Source organism: Hyla sarda, chromosome 6 (assembly GCF_029499605.1).
Source record: "Hyla sarda isolate aHylSar1 chromosome 6, aHylSar1.hap1, whole genome shotgun sequence".
Classification (NCBI taxonomy): domain Eukaryota; kingdom Metazoa; phylum Chordata; class Amphibia; order Anura; family Hylidae; genus Hyla; species Hyla sarda.
The window spans coordinates 19,599,465-19,619,936 of record NC_079194.1 but is presented as its reverse complement, the minus strand read 5'-3'; positions in this window follow the sequence as shown (position 1 = coordinate 19,619,936).

Below are 20,472 nucleotides of genomic sequence, written 5' to 3'. Positions count from 1 at the left end.
CCTGACCGGTACGTTACAGTAAGATCCAGCCATGGATCCCGCTGAGGCGCAAGCCTTGCGGATCTTACCACCGTAGTGGCTAAACAGAATCAGCAGATATCCCAGCAAGGTCAACAGTTGGCCCAGTTGGCCGCCATGATGCAGCAACTCCTGTCTGCCCAGCAACAGCCATCACCTCCGCCTGCACCTGCTGCTCCATCTCAGCCTGCAGTCGTCTCCAGTGCCAGAGTCCGTTTGTCCTTGCCGGACAAGTACGATAGTGATTCGAAGCAGTGCCGTGGTTTCCTGTCGCAGTGTTCACTCCATCTCGAGTTACTGGCCGACCAGTTCCCTTCCAAACGAGCCAAGGTGGCTTTCATACTCAGCTTGCTCTCCGGGAAGGCTCTAGCCTGGGCTACACCTTTATGGGACCGCTTTGATTCAGCCACCCCCTCCGTCCAGAGCTTCTGTCAAGAATTCCGGAGTGTGTTTGAAGAACCAGCCCGGGTTACCTCCGCAGAATCTGCTTTGCTGAACCTGACCCAAGGAGGCTCTACCGTGGGTGAATACGCCATCCAATTCCGTACCCTCGCCTCCGAGTTGAATTGGAACAATGACGCCCTTTGTGCCACTTTCAAGAAGGGACTAAGCAGTGAAGTAAAAGACGTCCTAGCTGCACGGGAAATACCGTCCAACCTCAGTGACCTTATTCTACTGGCCACTAGGATCGACAAGCGATTCGCCGAGAGACAGGAGGAACTTCTTCGGGAGAGAGAGAGAGCTCGTCCAAGACACCTCCTCGTCTGGCTCCTGTTTTTCAGCGTCCACCACAACCCGTCTCTGGGCCTCCGGCTGTGGAAGCCAGGCAGGTGGACCGGTCTCGCCTGACCCCGCAGGAACGGAGCCGTCGCAGAGACGAGAACCTATGTCTGTACTGTGCTAGTACCGAGCACTTCCTCAGAGATTGTCCTCTTCGTCCACCGCGTTCGGGAAACGCTTGCACCTAGTAAACGTAGGAGAGGCGTTGCTAGGTGTAGATTCTTCCTCTCCACGTCTTACGGTATCAGTGCAGCTTTCCGTTCCCTCCAAGTCTACCTTCACTGCCACCCCCTTCTTGGATTCTGGTTCTGCTGGCAACTTCATCCATGCCTCCTTGGTTGATAAGCACCAAATCCCTGTGGTCCGGTTGCCCAAGCCATTTTTCATCTCTACTGTCAATGGGGAGAGACTTTCGGCCACTCTGCTCTACCGCACCTTACCTTTACAGATGGGCATTGGATTTTCGCATACCGAAACAATGGAGTTCTTGGTCCTCCCCTTTTGTTCCTCAGAACTCCTCTTGGGTTTGCCCTGGCTTCAGCACCACTGTCCCATCCTGGATTGGACCTCCGGAGAGGTCCTGAAGTGGGGTCCCTCTTGCTCCGGTTGTTGTCTCAAGTCCGTTCTTGTCAAACGAGACCCCGTTGTTCCTCCGCCACCTGGTCTTTCGGAGCCTTACCACTGCTTCGCTGACGTTTTATGCAAGAAGCAGGCCGAAGTTCTTCCACCTCATAGACCTTACGATTGTCCAATCAATTTGGTGCCCGGATCTACTCCACCTCGGGGTAGAATATACCCACTCTCACCACCAGAGACTCTCGCCATGTCAGAGTACATTCATGAAAATCTGCAGAGAGGTTTCATAAGGAAGTCTTCCTCCCCCGCTGGGGCCGTTTTTTTCTTTGTCACCAAGAAGGACGGCTCCCTCCGTCCTTGCATAGACTACAGAGGTTTAAACAAGATTACTGTCAAGAACCGTCACCCTCTTCCCTTGATCTCTGAGCTATTTGACCTCCTCCGTGGGGCTAGGATCTTCACCAAGTTGGATCTGCGAGGAGCCTACAATCTGATCCGAATCCGAGAGGGTGACGAGTGGAAGACCGCCTTCAACACCCGGGATGGCCATTTTGAATACCTGGTGATGCCATTCGGACTTTGCAACGCACCTGCCGCATTCCAAGAATTTTTCAACGACATTTTCAGAGATTTGCTTTACACCTGCGTGGTCGTATACCTTGACGACATCCTCATCTTCTCCTCCAACCTTGACCACCACCGGGTCCATGTCCGTTAAGTTCTTTCTCGTCTTAGAAGGAATCGCCTGTATGCAAAGATAGAGAAGTGTCAGTTCGAGCGGCCTAGTCTGCCCTTCCTTGGGTACATAATTTCAGCCCAGGGTCTACAGATGGACCCAGCCAAGCTCTCAGCGGTACTGGACTGGCCACGCCCCTCTGGACTCCGAGCTATTCAAAGATTTTTAGGTTTCGCCAACTACTATAACCAATTCATTCCCCATTATTCCACTCTGGTGTCACCCATTGTAGCTCTTACCAAAAAGGAGTCTAATCCCAAATCTTGGCCCTCTCAAGCTGAAGAAGCCTTCCAGTCATCGAAAGCTTCTTTTGCCTCCGCACCAGTACTCTCCAGACCTGACCCCACTAAGCCATTTTCTCTGGAAGTGGATGCCTCCTCCGTGGGAGCCGGAGCTCTACTTACCCAGAAATCTCCCAGGGGCAGGACTCTTTCTTGCGGATTTTACTCTAAGACCTTCACTCCCGCCGAGATAAATTATTCTATTGGCGATAGGGAACTATTGGCCATAAAATTGGCACTCGAGGAGTGGAGACATCTTCTTGAGGGCTCTATCCATCCTGTGAGTATCTTCACAGATCACAAGAATCTTGCCTATCTCCAATCCGCACAAAGGCTGAATCCACGTCAGGCTCGCTATTCCTTGTTCTTTGCTCGCTTTAATTTCGTGATTCCTTTTCGTCCAGCGAGCAAGAACATCAGGGCTGATGCCCTTTCCCGCTCTTCCGACGTGCTGGGAGATGAGTCTACGCCTCAGCATATAATTCCGCCTGAGCGCCTAATTGCCGCTGCTCCAGTAGAACTGCTCTCTCTCCCCACAGGCAAGTTCTATGTGCCTCCACGTCTGCGTCTACGAGTCCTCAAGTGGGGCCATGCCTCTTTATTCGCGGGTCATCCTGGGGTACAGAAGACTCTTCAGCTCATCTCCCAAAGATACTGGTGGCCTACCATGGAGGAGGATGTCTCGTACTACGTCCAGGCTTGCATGATTTGTGCTCGGGACAAGTCGCCATGCCAGAAGCCTGCTGGTCTCCTCTTGCCTCTCCCTAATCCTGAGGTTCTGTGGTCTCACATCGCCATGGACTTTGTTACCGATCTTCCCTCCTCCCATGGAATGACGATCATTTGGGTCGTAGTTGACCACTTCTCGGAGATGGCCCACTTCGTACCTCTGCCAGGTCTTCCATCTGCACCAGTATTAGCCAAACAGTTTTTCGCCTCCACGGTCTTCCCAAGCACATTGTCTCTGACCGTGGGGTACAATTTGTCTCCAAATTTTGGAGGGCTCTATGTGGTCAGCTCGGGGTCAAGTTGGATTTCTCATCTTCCCATCACCCTCAGTCCAATGGCCAGGGGGAACGGGTGAATCAAATTTTAGGAGACTATTTACGCCATTTCGTGTCCTCACGCCACAGTGATCTGCTTCCCTGGGCAGAATTTTCTTATAATTACAAACACTCCTCTGCTTCTAACAAGTCTCCATTTTTTGTAGTCTTTGGTCGCCATCCTCTTCCACCTCTGCCACTGTCCTCCTCTTCTCCCGCACCGGCTGTTGACTATCTCGTCCGATATTTCTCTTCCATCTGGCGAGAGACCCGCACTGCTCTCCTCAAAGCCTCTGCCCGCATGAAGTCCCAGGCTGACAAGAGACGCAGAGCTTCCTCAGAATTTTCTCCTGGTGACAAGGTTTGGCTCTCCTACAAATATATCCGTTGTTTTATATCAAGTTGTTTTTAAAGGAGATGAATCAACTGGGGTGTATAAAATTCCAGCAATAAGTGTCTAGTGATAATTGACACCGTGCAGAGCGCTGCCAGAAAATAAGGTGAATAATCTGCGATTTACTGAAAGTTTCTTCTTTGTTCTTTTTCCATGTCTGAAAATTAAATTCTATTTTAGTTAGAGGGGACATTTTACCATTGTTCCTACCACATACAACCATACATTTAAAGGGGTATTCTGGCCAAATATACTGTATCTTATCCATAAAAATATTAATAAAAAGCGATTAAAAAGTCAAACCATCAAAACAAAAATGGTACCACTAAAAAACTACAGACCACGGTGCAAAAAAATGAGCCCTCATATAGCCCCGTACGCTGAAAAATAAATAAAGTTATAGGAGTCAGAAGATGACAATTAAAAAAAAAAAAAATGTTGGTGCATATCATTATTTTAAGTAGTAAAATAAAATAAAACCTACATAAATTGGGTATCTTTGTAATCATATGGATCTACAGAATAAAGATAGGATGTCATTTTTACCGAAAAGTGCACTACGTAGAAACGGAAGCCCTAAAAAAGGTGTACTTTTTTTTATAATTTCACCCCACAAATAATTGTTCTTGTTTCGCCACACATTATGTTATAAAATAAGTGATGTCATTACAAAGTACAATTTGTGACGCAAAAAAGAAGCCCTTATATGGGTCTGTAGGTGCAAAATTGAACGAGTTATGATTTTTAGAAGGGGAAGAGGAAAATCGAAAAGTCTTTAAGGTGTCAAATCCATATGACAAGTGAATTATACGTACAGGGAGAGATCGTTCCTGTGATTTAACCCCTTAAGAACCAGGCGTTTTTTGCACATTAGTATTTTTGTCCTTACCTCTAAAAAATCATAACTCTTTCAATTTTTCACCTAAAAATCTGTATTATGGCGTATTTTTTGCGCCACCAATTCTACTTTATAAGGACATCAGTCATTGTACCCAAGAATCTACGGAGAAACGGAAAAAAAATCATTGTGCATCAAAATTGAAAAAAAAATGCCATTTTGTAACTTTTGGGGGCTTCCGTTTCTACATAGTACATTTTTCGTTAAAACTGACACCTTTTCTTTATTCTCTAGGTCCATACGGTTAAAATGATACCCTACTTATATAGGTTTGATTTTGTATTACTACTGGAAAAAAATCATGAATACATGCAGAAAAATGTATACGTTTAAAATTGTCCGATTCTCACCCCTATAACTTTTTTATTTTTCCATGTTCATGAGGCTATGAGGGCTAATTTTTTGCGCCGTGATCTGAAGTTTTTGTCGGTACCATTTTTGCATTGATCGGACTTTTTGATCGCTTTTTATTCATTTTTTCATGGTGTAAAAAGGGACCAAAAATATGCTATTTTGGACTTTGGAATTTTTTTGTGTGTACGCCATTGACCGTGCGGTTTAATTAATGATATATTTTTATAATTCGGACATTTCCGCACGCGGCGATACCACATATGTTTATTTTTATTTACATGTTTTTTTTTAAATGGGGAAAATGGGGATGATTCTAACTTTTATTAGGGAAGGGGTTAAATGATCTTTATTGACTTTTTTTTTTTACACTTTTTTTATTGCAATGTTATAGCTCCCGATGGTGGTTATTTCACTGCACACACTGATCTCATACACAGAGCGACGTGACAGAGGCAGGTGAGGGGACCTCCGCTCGCGTTCTTGCTGACCGGGACATGGCGATTTCACAGTGATGATCCCGATCAGCCCGACTGAGCTGCCGGGAAGCTCTTACTTTCATTTTAGATGCGATGATCAACTTTGAACACCGCGTCTAAAGGGTTAATAGCGCGCAGCACAACGATCGGTGCCACACGCTATTAGTCCAGGGCAGTGGCGGATCCAGGGGGAGGGGCAAGGGGGCAATTACCCACCCCCCCCCCCCCAGATCTCTGCCCCCCGATTTCTAACATGCTGTCAGCTCCCGCTCCACCATTCGCTCATTAATTTACCTTTCTCGCCGCTGGAACATGATCGGCGATCAGCGGCAGGCCGGCGCGATGACGTCACATTATCGCGCCGGCGCCTGAAGATCCCGTCACCTCGGCTCGCCGCTCACCTGTCTGCACAGTCTGTGTAACTAAGAAGAAGAGAGTTTCTCAGCGCGGGAACGTAATATAAGTGTATGGATTTTTTTTTACTGTTTGGTACATCTATATGGCACTGGGCTCAGGGGGCAATTAAAAACAAAAAAGGATACATTTGATGTGAGGTGCCCATGACAGGGGGGCATTATATGTGAAGAGCACATGACAGGGGGTCCCCTGTCTTGTGCTCTTCACATAATGCCCCCTGTGCTGTGCCCCTCACATGCCCCCACAGGGGGCATCATATGTGAGGGGCACATAACAGAAGCATTATATCTGAAGGGCATAGGATGATGATGGGGGCATTATATGTGAGGGGCACAGCACAGGGGGCATTATACGTGAGGGGCACAGGACAGAGGGCATTATATGTGATTGGCACAGCATAGGGGGCATTATATATTAGGTGCACAGGACAGAGGGCATTTTTATTATGTGGGCGGAACAGGACGGACATCGTTAATATGTGGGGGGTGCAGGAGGGGGCATTATTACTATATGTGAAGGCACAGAGTGTTTTGCATTTTAGAGGTATGGTGTATATTATAAAGGAATTTCAGGGTTGGTACGATTTTTATGGGCCACAATACATTACAGTATAGTACAGTACAGAGGGAACGTGGAGCGAGTCCAGGAATTGACAGTGATTTAAAGGGGTACTCCATCCCTAGACATTTTATCCCCTATTCCAAAGGACCCCCGCGATCTCTCCGGCAGTAACCCAGTTCACCAGCAGCACAGAGTGATGAACGCTCCGCGGCCAATGATGCCCCGCCATGCCCCATCCCATAGGCTTGTGTGGTAGAGGGTGTGATGCAGGCCAGATGGAACTACCCTAGGGGCAGATGGTATTAACCCCTTGTATTCGTGACCCCAGGGCATGGTTTATCCTCTTCACCACCCGAAGGTATACCGCTGGATCCTGGGCTAGGCACGGGGGGCAATAATGACTCCGACGCCAAGTTACGGACAACGGTAGCTTTACTGAGTGACAGATGGAATAGTCTATCCAGCTTATCCAGGGCCCACGGAGGTGACCAGGGACTTCGGAGACCTCAGGGCTTGCTGGGACTTGTAGTGGACTGGGACAATATTGATGCAGGCCACTCCGACTTAAGACAGAAGACTTTAGATGACTTGACTTGAGACTGACAATGCTGGGGTTGTAGATTACTTGTAGAATTGTAGCTATGGACTCCAGACACACTCTAGAACAGTGGTCTTCAACCTGCGGACCTCCAGATGTTGCAAAACTACAACTCCCAGCATGCCCGGAAAGCCGTTGGCTGTCCGGGCATGCTGGGAGTTGTAGTTTTGCAACATCTGGAGGTTCGCAGGTTGGAGACCACTGTTCTGGGACTTAACTGCACTGCCACTCAGCTGAAAGAGAGCAAGACGAGACTCCTCCCAGGGCTTATATATGGGAGACTCTGCTGGGGTTCCATAGGTCACCCTAAGGTCACATGGTCACTGATGCCTCCTGGGTTACACTCACATGACAACTAATGATCAGATGTTAACATTCTTAAAGCTATAACATCCTTATATACATTATACAATATAATACAAGCAGAACAACACAATCACTAGGGGACAGGTGCAAGGGAGGCCCAGACCCAGAGGACACTGTGAGGAGGCTGCCTGACAGGACAGCAAGGAAACAGGGACACAACTCCCATACTGGGCCACCACACTTGCATTGATGGGACAGTCCACGACTTCACACGGGGGCGGGAATATGATGTCATGATACTCCGGCCCCTGTATTGCCGTCATCAGCCATGGAGCGTTCTTCGCTCTGTGCAGCTGGTGAACGGGGGTGCTGTAAGAGAGATTGTGGGGGTCCCCCGGCGATCAGACAGCTTATCCCCTTTACTTTGGATAGGGGATAAGATGTCTAGGGGCGGAGTACCCCTTAACCCCTTAAGGACTTAGCCCTTTTTCACCTTAAGGACTCGGCCGTTTTTTGCACTTCTGATCACTGTCACTTTAAACATTAACCCCTTAAGGACACAGCCCATTTTCACCTCTAGGACGAAGCCCTTTTTTGCACATCTGACCACTGTCACTTTAAACATTAATAACTCTGGAATGCTTTTACTTATCAATCTGATTCCGAGACTGTTTTTTCGTGACATATTCTACTTTAACATAGTGGTAAATTTTTGTGGTAACTTGCATCCTTTCTTGGTGAAAAATGCCAAAATTTGATGAAAAAATTGAAAATTTAGCATTTTTCTAACTTTGAAGCTCTCTGCTTGTAAGGAAAATGGATATTCCAAATATTTTTTTTTTGATTCACATATACAATATGTCTACTTTATGTTTGCATCATAAAATTGACAAGTTTTTACTTTTGGAAGACACCAGAGGGCTTCAAAGTTCAGCAGCAATTTTACAATTTTTCACAAAATTTTCAAACTCGCTATTTTTCATGGACCAGTTCAGGTTTGAAGTGGATTTGAAGGGTCTTCATATTAGAAATACCCCACAAATGACCCCATTAAAAAAACTGCACCCCCCAAAGTATTCAAAATGACATTCAGTAAGTGTTTTAACCCTTTAGGTGTTCCACAGGAAAAGCAGCAAAGTGAAGGAGAAAATTCAAAATCTTCATTTTTTACACTTGCATGTTCTTGTAGACCAAATTTTGGAATTTTTACAAGGGGTAAAAGGATAAAATTTATACTTGAATTTGTAGCCCAATTTCTCTCGAGTAAGCACATACCTCATATGTCTATGTAAATTGTTCGGCGGGCGCAGTAGAGGGCTCAGAAGCGAAGGAGCGACAAGGGGATTTTGGAGAGTACGTTTTTCTGAAATGGTTTTTTGGGGGCATGTTGCATTTAGGAAGCCCCTATGGTGCCAAAACAGCAAAAAAAAAAAAACATGGCATACCATTTTGGAAACTAGACCCCTTGAGGAACGTAACAAGGAATTAAGTGAGCCTTAATACCCCACAGGTGTTTCATGACTTTTGCATATGTAAAAAAATAATAATAATTTTTCACTAAAATGTGTGTTTCCCCCCAAATTTCACATTTTTGCAAGGGTTAATAGCAGAAAATACCCCCCAAAATTTGTAACCCCATCTCTTATGAGTATGGAGGTACCCCATAAGTTGACCTGAAGTGCATTACGGGCGAACTACAATGCTCAGAAGAGAAGGAGTCATATTTGGCTTTTTGAGAGCAAATTTTGCTCGGGGGGCATGTCGCATTTAGGAAGCCCCTATGGTGCCAGGACAGCAAAAAAAAACGACATGGCATACCATTTTGGAAACTAGACCCCTCGGGGAACGTAACAAGGGGTTAAGTGAACCTTAATACCCCACAGGTGTTTCACGACTTTTGCATATGTAAAAAAAAAATTTTTTTACCAAAAATGCTTGGTTTAGCAAAAATTTTACATTTTTAAAAAAAGGTAATAGCAGAAAATACCCCCCAAAATTTGAAGCCCAATTTCTCCCGATTCAGAAAACATCCAATATGGGGATGAAATGTGCTCTGCTGGCGCACTACAGGTCTCAGAAGAGAAGGAGTCACATTTGGCTTTTTGGAAGCAAATTTTGCTCTGGGGGCATGCCGCATTTAGGAAGCACCTATGGTGCCAGGACAGCAAAAAAAAAAACACATGGCATACCATTTTGGAAACTAGACCCCTTGGGGAACGTAACAAGGGTAAAGTGAACCTTAATACCCCACAGGTGTTTCACGACTTTTGCATATGTAAAAAAATAAATCTTTTTTTTACACTAAAATGCTTGTTTTTCCCCAAATTTTACATTTTTACAAGGGATAATAGCAGAAAATACCCCACAAAATTTGTAACCCCATCTCTTCTGAGTATGGAAATACCCAATAAGTGGACGCGAAGTGCACTGGGGGCGAACTACAATGCTCAGAAGAGAAGGAGCATCATTGAGCTTTTGGAGAGAGAATTTGGCCATGTGCATTTCCAAAGCCCCCCCGTGGTGCCAGAACAGTGGACCCCCCCACATGTGACCCCATTTTTAAAACTACACCCCTCACGGAAGGTAATAAGGGGTGCAGTGAGAATTTACACCCCACTGGCATTTGACGGATCTTTGGAACAGTGGGCTGTGAAAATTAAAAATTTTATTTTTCATTTTCACAGACCACTGTTTCAAAGATCTGTCAGACACCTGTGGGGTGTAAATGCTCACTGTACCACTTGTTACATTCCGTGAGGGGTGTAGTTTCCAAAATGGGGTCACATGTGGGTATTTATTGTTTTGCACTTATGTCAGAACCGCTGTAAAATCAGCCACCCCTGTGCAAATCACCAATTTAGACCTCAAATTTACATGGTGCACTCTCCCTTCTGAGCCTTGTTGTGCGTCCCCAGAACACTTTGCGCCCACATATGGGGTATCTCCGTCCTCAGGAGAAATTGCGTTACAAATTTTGGAGGCTTTTTTTTCTTTTACCGCTTGTGAAATTTTAAAGTATGGGGCAACACCAGTATGTTAGTGTACAAAAATGTTTTTTTTTTACACTAACATGCTGGTGTAGACCCCAACTTTACCTTTTCATAAGGGGTAAAAGGAGAAAAAAAAAAAATTTGTTAGGCAATTTCTCCCGAGTACGGCGATACCCCATATGTGGCCCTAAACTATTGCCTTGAAATACGACAGGGCTCCAAAGTGAGAGCGCCATGTGCATTTGAGGCCTAAATTAGGGATTTGCATAGAGGTGGACATAGGGGTATTCTACACCAGTGATTCTCAAACAGGGTGCCTCCAGCTGTTGCTAAACTCCCAGCATGCTTGGACAGTCAATGGCTGTCCGGAAATGCTGGGAGTTTTTGTTTTGCAACAGCTGGAGGCTCCGTTTTGGAAACACTGCTGTAGGATACGTTTTTCATTTTTATTGGGGGGGAAGGGGTGGTGGGGGGGGCAGTATATGTGTGTATATGTAGTGTTTTACTCTTTATTTTATGTTAGTGTAGTGTAGTGTTTTTAGGTTACATTCACACTGACGGCGGATTACACTGAGTCTCCCGCTAGGAGTTTGAGCTGCGGCTGCTGCAGCTCAAACTTGAAGCAGGGAACTCACTGTAATCCGCCGCCAGTGTGAATGTAACCTGTACATTCACATGGGAGGGGGGGGGCAAAACTACAACTCACAGCATGCACTGACAGAACGTGCATGCTGGGAGTTGTAGTTTTGCAACAGCTGGAGGCACACTGGTTGGAAAATACTGAGTTAGGTAATAGAACCTATTACCTAACTCGGTATTTCCCAACCAGTGTGCCTCCAGCTGTTGCAGAACTACAACTCTCAGCATGTACTGATTGCCAAAGGGAATGCTGGGAGATGTAGTTATGCAACAGCTGGAGGCACGCAAGTACAACTCCCAGCATGCCGAGACAGCCACTTGCTGTTCCTGAATGCTGGGAGTTGTAGTTTTGCAAGATTTAGAGGGGTTCAGTATGGAGATCACTGACAGTGGTCTCTAAACTGTGGCCCTCCAGATGTTGCAAAACTACAAATCTCAGCATGCTAAGACAGCAAACTGCTGTCTGGGCATGGTGGGAGTTGTAGTTTTGTAACATCTGGAGGGCTACAGTTTAGAGACCACTGTCAGTGATCTCTAGCCTGAACCCCTCTAAATCTTGCAAAACTACAACTCCCAGCATGCCAACACAGCAAACAGCTGTCAAGGCATGGTGGGAGTTGTAGTTTTGCAACATCTGGAGGGCGACAGTTTAGAGACCACTCTCTAAACTGTCGCCCTGCAGATGTTGCTAGGCAACAGACCCCGGACACGCGGCGTCATACTCACCTCCACCGCCGCCATGATCACAGCCGCCGCCGGGTAAGTGATCGCCGCTGCCGCCGCCGCTACTACACAGTTCCCCCCGCTGTGCCCGGACACCGATGGGTGGGCATAGCGGGGGGAACCGAACTTTAACCCCCCCCCCGCCCCCAGTCTGCTATTGGTCGGTCGCTCGACCGATCAATAGCAGGGATAGGAGGGGTGGCAACCCTGCAACCTCACTCCTATCTCTTCAAGGGGGATCGAGGGTGTCTTGGACACCCCCGATCCCCCTTATTTTATCGCGGCGCCGCCGTTGATGGGCAGGGGGAGAGCGCTCCCCCTGCAAACACCATAGATGCCGTGATCAGAACTGATCACGGCATCTATGGGGTTAATGCTGCCGGGACCAGCGCGATCGCGGCCCCGGCAGCTGCGGTGGGACTCCGGCTGTGATTGACAGCTGAGTCCCACCCGCTATCTCCTGCGCTGCCCGCGGCAGAGCAGGAGATCGCTTGGACGTATGCATACGTCCATTTGCACGAACGTGTAATTCGCCTGGACGTATGCATACGTCCAATAGCGGGAAGGGGTTAATAACTCTGGAATGCTTTTAGTTATTATTCTGATTCCGAGATTGTTTTTTCGTGACATATTCTACTTTAACATAGCGGTAAAATTTTATGGTAACTTGCATCCTTTCTTGGTGAAAAATCTCCAAATTTGATGAAAAGAATGAAAATTTTGCATTTTTCTAACTTTGAAGCTCTCTGCTTGTAAGGAAAATGGATATTCAAAATAAAAAAAATTTGGGTTCACATATACAATATGTCTACTTTATGTTTTCATCATAAAATTTATGAGTTTTTACTTTTGTAAGACACCAGAGGGCTTCAAAGTTCAGCAGCAATTTTGAAATTTTTCACCAAAATTTCAAACTCCATATTTTTCAGGGACCAGTTCAGTTTTGAAGTGGATTTGAAGGGTCTTCATCTTAGAAATACCCCATAAATGACCCCATTATAAAAACTACACCCCCCAAAGTATTCAAAATGACATTCAGTCAGTGTTTTAACCCTTTAGGTGTTTCACAGGAAAAGCAGCAAAGTGAAGGAGAAAATTCTAAATCTTCATTTTTTACACTCGCATGTTCTTATAGACCCAATTTTAGATTTTTTGCAAGGGGTAAAAAGGAGAAAATTTTTACTTTTTGGGGGGCATGTCACCTTTAGGAAGCCCCTATGGTGCCAGAACAGCAAAAAAAACACAAGGCATACCATTTTGGAAACTAGACCCCCTCGTGGAACATAACAAGGGGTAATGTGAACCTTAATACCCCACAGGTGTTTCCCGACTTTTGCATATGTAAAAAAAAATTATAATAATTTTACCTAAAATGTTTGGTTTTGCAAAAATTTTACATTTTTAAACAGGGTAATAGCAGAAAATACCCCCCAACATTTGAAGACCAATTTCTCCCGATTCAGAAAACACCCCATATGGGGGTGAAAAGTGCTCTGCTGGCGCACAACAGGTCTCAGTAGAGAAGGAGTCACATTTGGCGTTTTGGAAGCAAATTTTGCTCTGGGGGCATGCCGCATTTAGGAAGCCCCTATGGTGCCAGAACAGCAAAAAAAAAACATGGCATACAATTTTGGAAACTAGACCCCTCAGGGAACATAACAAGAGGTAATGTAAACCTTAATACCCCACAGGTGTTTCACGACTTTTGCATATGTAAAAAAAATAATTTTTTTTACCTGAAATGCTTGGTTTCCCAAAAATTTTACATTTTTTAAAAGGGTAATAGCAGAAAATACCCACCAAAATTTGTAACACAATTTCTCCCGATTACGGCGATACCCCATATGTGACCCTAAACTGTTGCCTTGAAATACGACAGGGCTCCAAAGCGAAAGAGCGCCATGCACATTTGAGGCCTAAATTAGGGACTTGCATAGGGGTGGACATAGGGGTATTCTACGCCAGTGATTCCCAAACAGGGTGCCTCCAGCTGTTGTAAAACTCCCAGCATGCCTGGACAGTCAGTGGCTATCTGGCAATACTGGGAGTAGTTGTTTTGCAACAGCTGGAGGCTCCGTTTTGGAAACAGTGGTGTACCAGACGTTTTTCATTTTTATTGGGGAGGGGAGGGGGGCTGTGTAGGGGTATGTGTATATGTGGTGTTTTTTACTTTTTATTTTATTTTGTGGTAGTGTAGTGTAGTGTTTTTAGGGTACAGTCACACGGGTGGGGGTTCACAGTAGTTTCTCGCTGGCAGTTTGAGCTGCGGCAGCTCAAACTTGCAGCCGGATACTTACTGTAAACCTCCGCCCATGTGAGTGTACCCTGTACGTTCACATTGGGGGGGGAGAAACATCAAGCGGTTGCAAAACTACAACTCCCAGCATGTGCAGTCTATCAGTGCATGCTGGGAGTTGTAGTTTTGCAACAGCTGGAGGCACACTGGTTGCGAAACACCGAGTTTGGTAACAAACTCAGTGTTTTGCAACGGGTGTGCCTTCAGCTGTTTCAAAACTACAACTCCCAGCATGCACTGATAGACTGCACATGCTGGGAGTTGTAGTTATGCAACAGCTGGAGGCATACTACTTTGGCGGCTGGGGATGCTGGGGATTATAGTTATGCAACAGCTGGAGACACACTGGTTTGCTACTTAACTCAGTGTTTCACAACCAGTGTGCCTTCAGCTGTTGCAAAACTACAACTCTCAGCAGTCACCAACAGCCAACGGGCATGCTGGGAGTTGTAGTTATGAAACCAGCAGATGCACCACTACAACTCCCAGCATGCACTTTAGCTGCTTGTGCAAGCTGGGAGTTGTAGTTATACAACAGCTGAAGGTACACTTTTCCATAGAAAAAAATGTGCCTCCAGCTGTTGCAAAACTCTAAGTCCCAGCATGCCCATAAGGGAATGCTGGGAGTTGTGGTGGTCTGCCTCCTGCTGTTGCATAACTACAGCTCCCAGCATGCCCATTTTGTATGCTGGGAGCTGTTGCTAAGCAACAGCAGGAAACTGTCACTCAGCTTCAACTGCTGCTCCGGCACACAGGTCAGCCCCTCGTCGCCGCCGCTCCTGGGGCCCCGATCCCAACAGGGACGCCGGGGATCGGGGTCCCCAGCTGCCGGGGTCAACTTCCCGCACCCGCTCACGTCCTCTGGAAGAGGGGCGGAGCGGGTTGTGGGAGTGACACCCGCAGAAGTGCCCTGATTGGTCGGCCGGTAAGACGACGAATCAGGGCGATGGTGAGGTGGCACCAGTGCCACCTCACCCCTGCTGGCTATGGCTGTTCGGGGCCGTCAGAGACGACCCCGAACAGCCTGTAATTCCGGGTCACCGGATCACTGGAGACCCGATTGACCCGGAATCCGCCGCAGATCGCTGGACTGAATTGTACAGCGATCTGTGGCCATCGCCGTCATGGGGGGACATCATGACCCCCCTGGGCGATATGCCACGATGCCTGCTGAACGATTTCAACAGGCATCGGGCACCGGCTCCGCTCCAAGCTGGCTGCGGGGGGCCGGGAAAGCTCATGACGTTCTCATACGTCATGAGTCCTTAAGGACTCTGAAATGAAGACGTATGAGAACGTCATGAGTCCTTAAGGGGTTAAACCACCTAGATCAGTGGTATCAAACTGTGGCCCTCCAGATATTGTAAAACGTCAACATGCCCGGACAGCCATTGGCTGCAGTCGTTGTTCACCGGGCGTACGCTGGATTTTATCATAGGTTAGGGTTTTGAAACATAAAATAATACCTCCACAACAAGGAACAAGGTGACATATTACTACTGCAGTAACTAACTAATCCAAAATCCAATATCACAATAACATCACTACTATACACGGGACACATAATTCCGCCCCACCATTAACAATACCATTACACCACATAGTTACTGGATAATACTAACATACTGACACTGAATAAATACTACTGTATAAGGACTAATATCTCCCCATACATAGGCCACCCCATATCTGCACAGGGTCTGCAGACCATATAACAGAATACAGTGTAGTTACATCCATGGACTCAAAGGTGGTGTCTTGGTGTCTTTTGTGATAGCCTGGGAGATGCAGGGTGCTTGTTTGTTAACCCTTGCTATTCGTGACGCCAGGGTGGGGGCTCCTCGATAACGTTCCTACCGCCACTCTTCCCAAGAGCGATAGGGAGGTAGATAATAACAGATTGTCCACAACTGGAGAGTTTTCTGAAACAGTATTAACTTTTACTAAAGGTTTTCTGCAAGCTTCAATAACACAACAGTCTCTAAGCATAACAACGGCTTTCCTTGGAGATTGACAAAGGTTGGGACTTTAGCATTTAGAGTCTTTTAGTACTGTGCGTTGTTCCACTGGATTTAGGGGTTAGTTGCGGTCCAGTAGTCACACTAGCATTAGCAGGGATTTAGATTTGAACTCACGATTTTGGTTCAGCTGAGGCCGGCAGGTTTTTGAGGCCTAGCGTGTCTTTGAAAGTTGCGCAGAACCGTCCTGTTAGTCCGGCATCCACAAGAGCAGCAACCCAAGAGAGCGATAATTGGACGCAGCTCCCTTATATGAGCAGGGGCTGGACTAATGCTAATTGGTCCATACTGATGTCAATCACCATTACAGAGATTTGTGGGTAACACGTGACCCAAGGACCTCCTAAGGTCCTACAATATACCATAGAGGTTACTAGCATGGTCACATGACCGAAGGTCCTGCGACGCCAAAAAACGTAAGTACTATACAATACTATGAAATATGTATAATTATTAAATATATACACATATATTATCATTAGAGATAGAGTAAAGGAGAGGCGATTAGGGGCTGTCCCGCCTGAGGAACCCTACCTGAACGTAGTTACTCTGACTTTGGGGACCTCTACACTAGGTATGGTATGCAATACGGTACTGGGACACCACACTTTCTCTTTCGTTTTCTTCTCTATCTGGCTCAGACCTCCATTAAAAATTCTTCCAACCATGACTCATCTCTGCACAATCTGCCAGAAAAACATGTTAGACTCTGCACATTTCCTCAATTTTTCCCTACCCTCCGTGCTCTGCATAGTATGAGGGAGTAGGTAAGGGTGTTGAGGAAGGGTAGGTAATTCCCCCAGTAAGTAGGTAATTCCCCCCTATTAGCAGCCAGTCCATAGCATCAATGCCTTCCTCTTGCAGGAACTGCTGACACACTCCAGCCACATGAGGTCTAGCATTGTCTTGCATTAGGAGAAACCCAGGGCCAACTGCACCAGCATATGGTCTCACAAGGGGTCTGAGGATCTCATCTCGGTACCTAATGGCAGTCAGGCTACCTCTGGCAAGCACATGGAGGGCTGTGCGGCCCCCCAAAGAAATCACACCCCACACCATCACTGACACTACCAAGCTGGTCATTCTGGAGGATGTTGCAGGCAGCAGAACATTCTACACGGCGTCTCCAGACTATGTCACGTCTGTCACATGTGCTCAGTGTGAACCTGCTTTCATCTGTGAAGAGCACAGGGCACCAGTGGTGAATTTGCCAATCTTGGTGTTCTCTGGCAAATGCCAAACGTCCTGCACGGTGTTGGGCTGTAAGCACAACCCCCACCTGTGCACATCGGGCCCTCATACCACCCTCATGGAGTCTGTTTCTGACCGTTTGAGTGGACACATGCACATTTGTGGCCTGCTGGAGGTCATTTTGCAAGGCTCTGGCAGTGCTCCTCCTGCTCCTCTTCGCACAAAGGCGGAGGTAGCGGTCCTTCTGCTGGGTTGTTGCCCTCCTACGGCCTCCTCCACGTCTCCTGAGGTACTGGCCTGTCTCCTGGTAGCGCCTCCATGCTCTGGACACTACGCTGAAAGACACAGCAAACCTTCTTGCCACAGCTCGCATTGATGTGCCATCCTGGATGAGCTGCACTACCTGAGCCACTTGTGTGGGTTGTAGACTCCATCTCATGCTACCACTAGAGTGAAAGCACCGCCAGCATTAAAAAATGACCAAAACATCAGCCAGGAAGCATAGGAGCTGAGAAGTGGGCTGTGGTCACCACCTGCAGAACCGTCAAATATGCACAGACTACTGTACGTGTGAAAAGACCCTAAGTCTCCATTTTGTTATGACCAGTAAAAGACATAATCCATTGCATCGTATTCATTATCAACAATAATTAAAGGGGTACTCTACCCCTAGACAGCTTATCCAAAGGTGCCGCTGAGGATCTTGGCTGCGGCACCCCAGACATCCGGTGCACAGAGCGAACTCAGCTCCTTGCCGGATGACTGGCGGACGACCCCGCTTGTGATGTCACGGCCATGCCCCCTCAATGCACGTCTATGGGAGGGGGTGTGACGGCCGTCACGCCCCCTCCCATAGACTTGCATTGAGCGGGAGTGGCCATGACGTCACGAGGCTCTGGCGCTGCACCTCACGCTCTATACGAATGCTAGGTGCAGCAGGGAGATCGTGGGGGGTCCCCAGAGATGGGACCCCCGCGATCAGACATCTATTCCCCTATCCCTTGGATAGGGGATAAGATGTCTAGGGGCAGAGTACACCTTTAAGTACAAGACATAACAGCTACCAGATAAGGGTTCTATGAGCAAGACCATGAGATGGTTGTATGTGCAGGCCGAGGACAGCACAGAATCACTACAGGACTCCGTTACAGTTACCAGCACCTGGCACAGATCACCACTAGGAACTGTAAGTGGACCTGAGGAGGGCATCAATAACTGCCTGCAGACCTCTATGGTGCTACACAGGACAGGTGAGGACACTGCAGAGGAGCGAGGAGCTGTACAGATCAGATACATAACCCATAACTGCCTGCAGACCTCTATGGTATCATACAGGACAGGTGAGGACAGTATAGAGGAACGAGGAGCTGTACAGATCAGATACATAACCTATAACTGCCTGCAGACCTCTATGGTGCTAGTACAGGTGAGGACACTGCAGAGGAGCGAGGAGCTGTACAGATCAGATACATAACCTATAACTACCTGCAGACCTCTATGGTGCTAGTACAGGTGAGGACACTGCAGAGGAGCGAGGAGCTGTACAGATCATATACATAACCCATAACTGCCTGCAGACCTCTATGGTATCATACAGGACAGGTGAGAACAGTATAGAGGAGCGAGGAGCTGTACAGATCAGATACATAACCCATAACTGCCTGCAGACCTCTATGGTATCATACAGGACAGGTGAGGACAGTATAGAGGAGCGAGGAGCTGTACAGATCAGATACATAACCCATAACTGCCTGCAGACCTCTATGGTATCATACAGGACAGGTGAGGACAGTATAGAGGAGCGAGGAGCTGTACAGATCAGATACATAACCCATAACTGCCTGCAGACCTCTATGGTATCATACAGGACAGGTGAGGACAGTATAGAGGAGCGAGGAGCTGTACAGATCAGATACATAACCTATAACTGCCTGCAGACCTCTATGGTGCTAGTACAGGTGAGGACACTGCAGAGGAGCGAGGAGCTGTACAGATCAGATACATAGCCCATTCAGGATTCCCCTAGTGCTCCCCCATCAGCTCCCGGATCTCTGGTATCAGTGAGCGCTTCCCCCTCATTCAGACGCTCAGCGATTTATCAGCACTTTCTCCAGTCTGAGGAGAAATATAATATACCATTATAACATACCATTATAAATATACCATTATATGTATATTTGTAATATACATTGGTTAAAAAATGTGTATATTTTTGGGTGAAAAAATGCTGTCCCTGCAGCCATTGCATGTGTGTCTCTATGAGGAGTCCAAATACAGGAAGTGAGGGCAGGACAAGCAGGGCTCTGTGCAGGCTCCTGGCTTGCCAATCATCCTTATGTGTGAGGCCTTAGCATGTCACAGAGCCTCACTGCACAGAGCCCTGCTTGTCCTCAGTGTATAGAGCCCCGCTTGACCTCAGTGTACAGAGCCCTGCTTGTCCTCAGTGTACAGAGCCCCGCTTGTCCTCAGTGTACAGAGCCCCGCATGTCCTCAGTGTACAGAGCCCTGCTTCTCCTCAGTGTACAGAGCCCCACTTGTCCTCAGTGTACAGAGCCCCTCTTGTCCTCAGTGTACAGAGCCCTTCTTGTCCTCAGTGTACAGAGCCCTGCTTGTTCTCAGTGTACAGAGCCCTGCTTGTCCTCAGTGTACAGAGCCCTTCTTGTCCTCAGTGTACAGAGCCCTGCTTGTCCTCAGCGTACAGAGCCCTGCTTGTCCTCAGCGTACAGAGCCCTGCTTGTCCTCAGCGTACAGAGCCCTGCTTGTCCTCAGTGTACAGAGCCCTGCTTTTCCTCAGTGTAAAGAGCCCTGCTGGTCCTCAGTGTGCAAGGCCCTGCTTGTCCTCAGTGTACAGAGCCCTGCTTGTCCTCAGTGTACAGAGCCCTGCTTGTCCTCAGTGTACAGAGCCCTGCTTGTCCTCAGTGCATAGAGCCCTGCTTGTCCTCAGTGTACAGAGCCCTACTTGTCCACAGTGTACAGAGCCCTGCTTGTCCTCAGTGTACAGACCCCTGCTTGTCCTCCCTCACTTTCTGTATTTGGACTCCTCAGAGACACACAGGCAATAGCTTAAAGGACAAAAAATATACATATAATTGTATTATCTACATTGTATCAAACGTTTTTGTTGATGATAGGACTTTAATCATATTTTTAAAGAATTTTTGGTGATGTTTTTTCAAA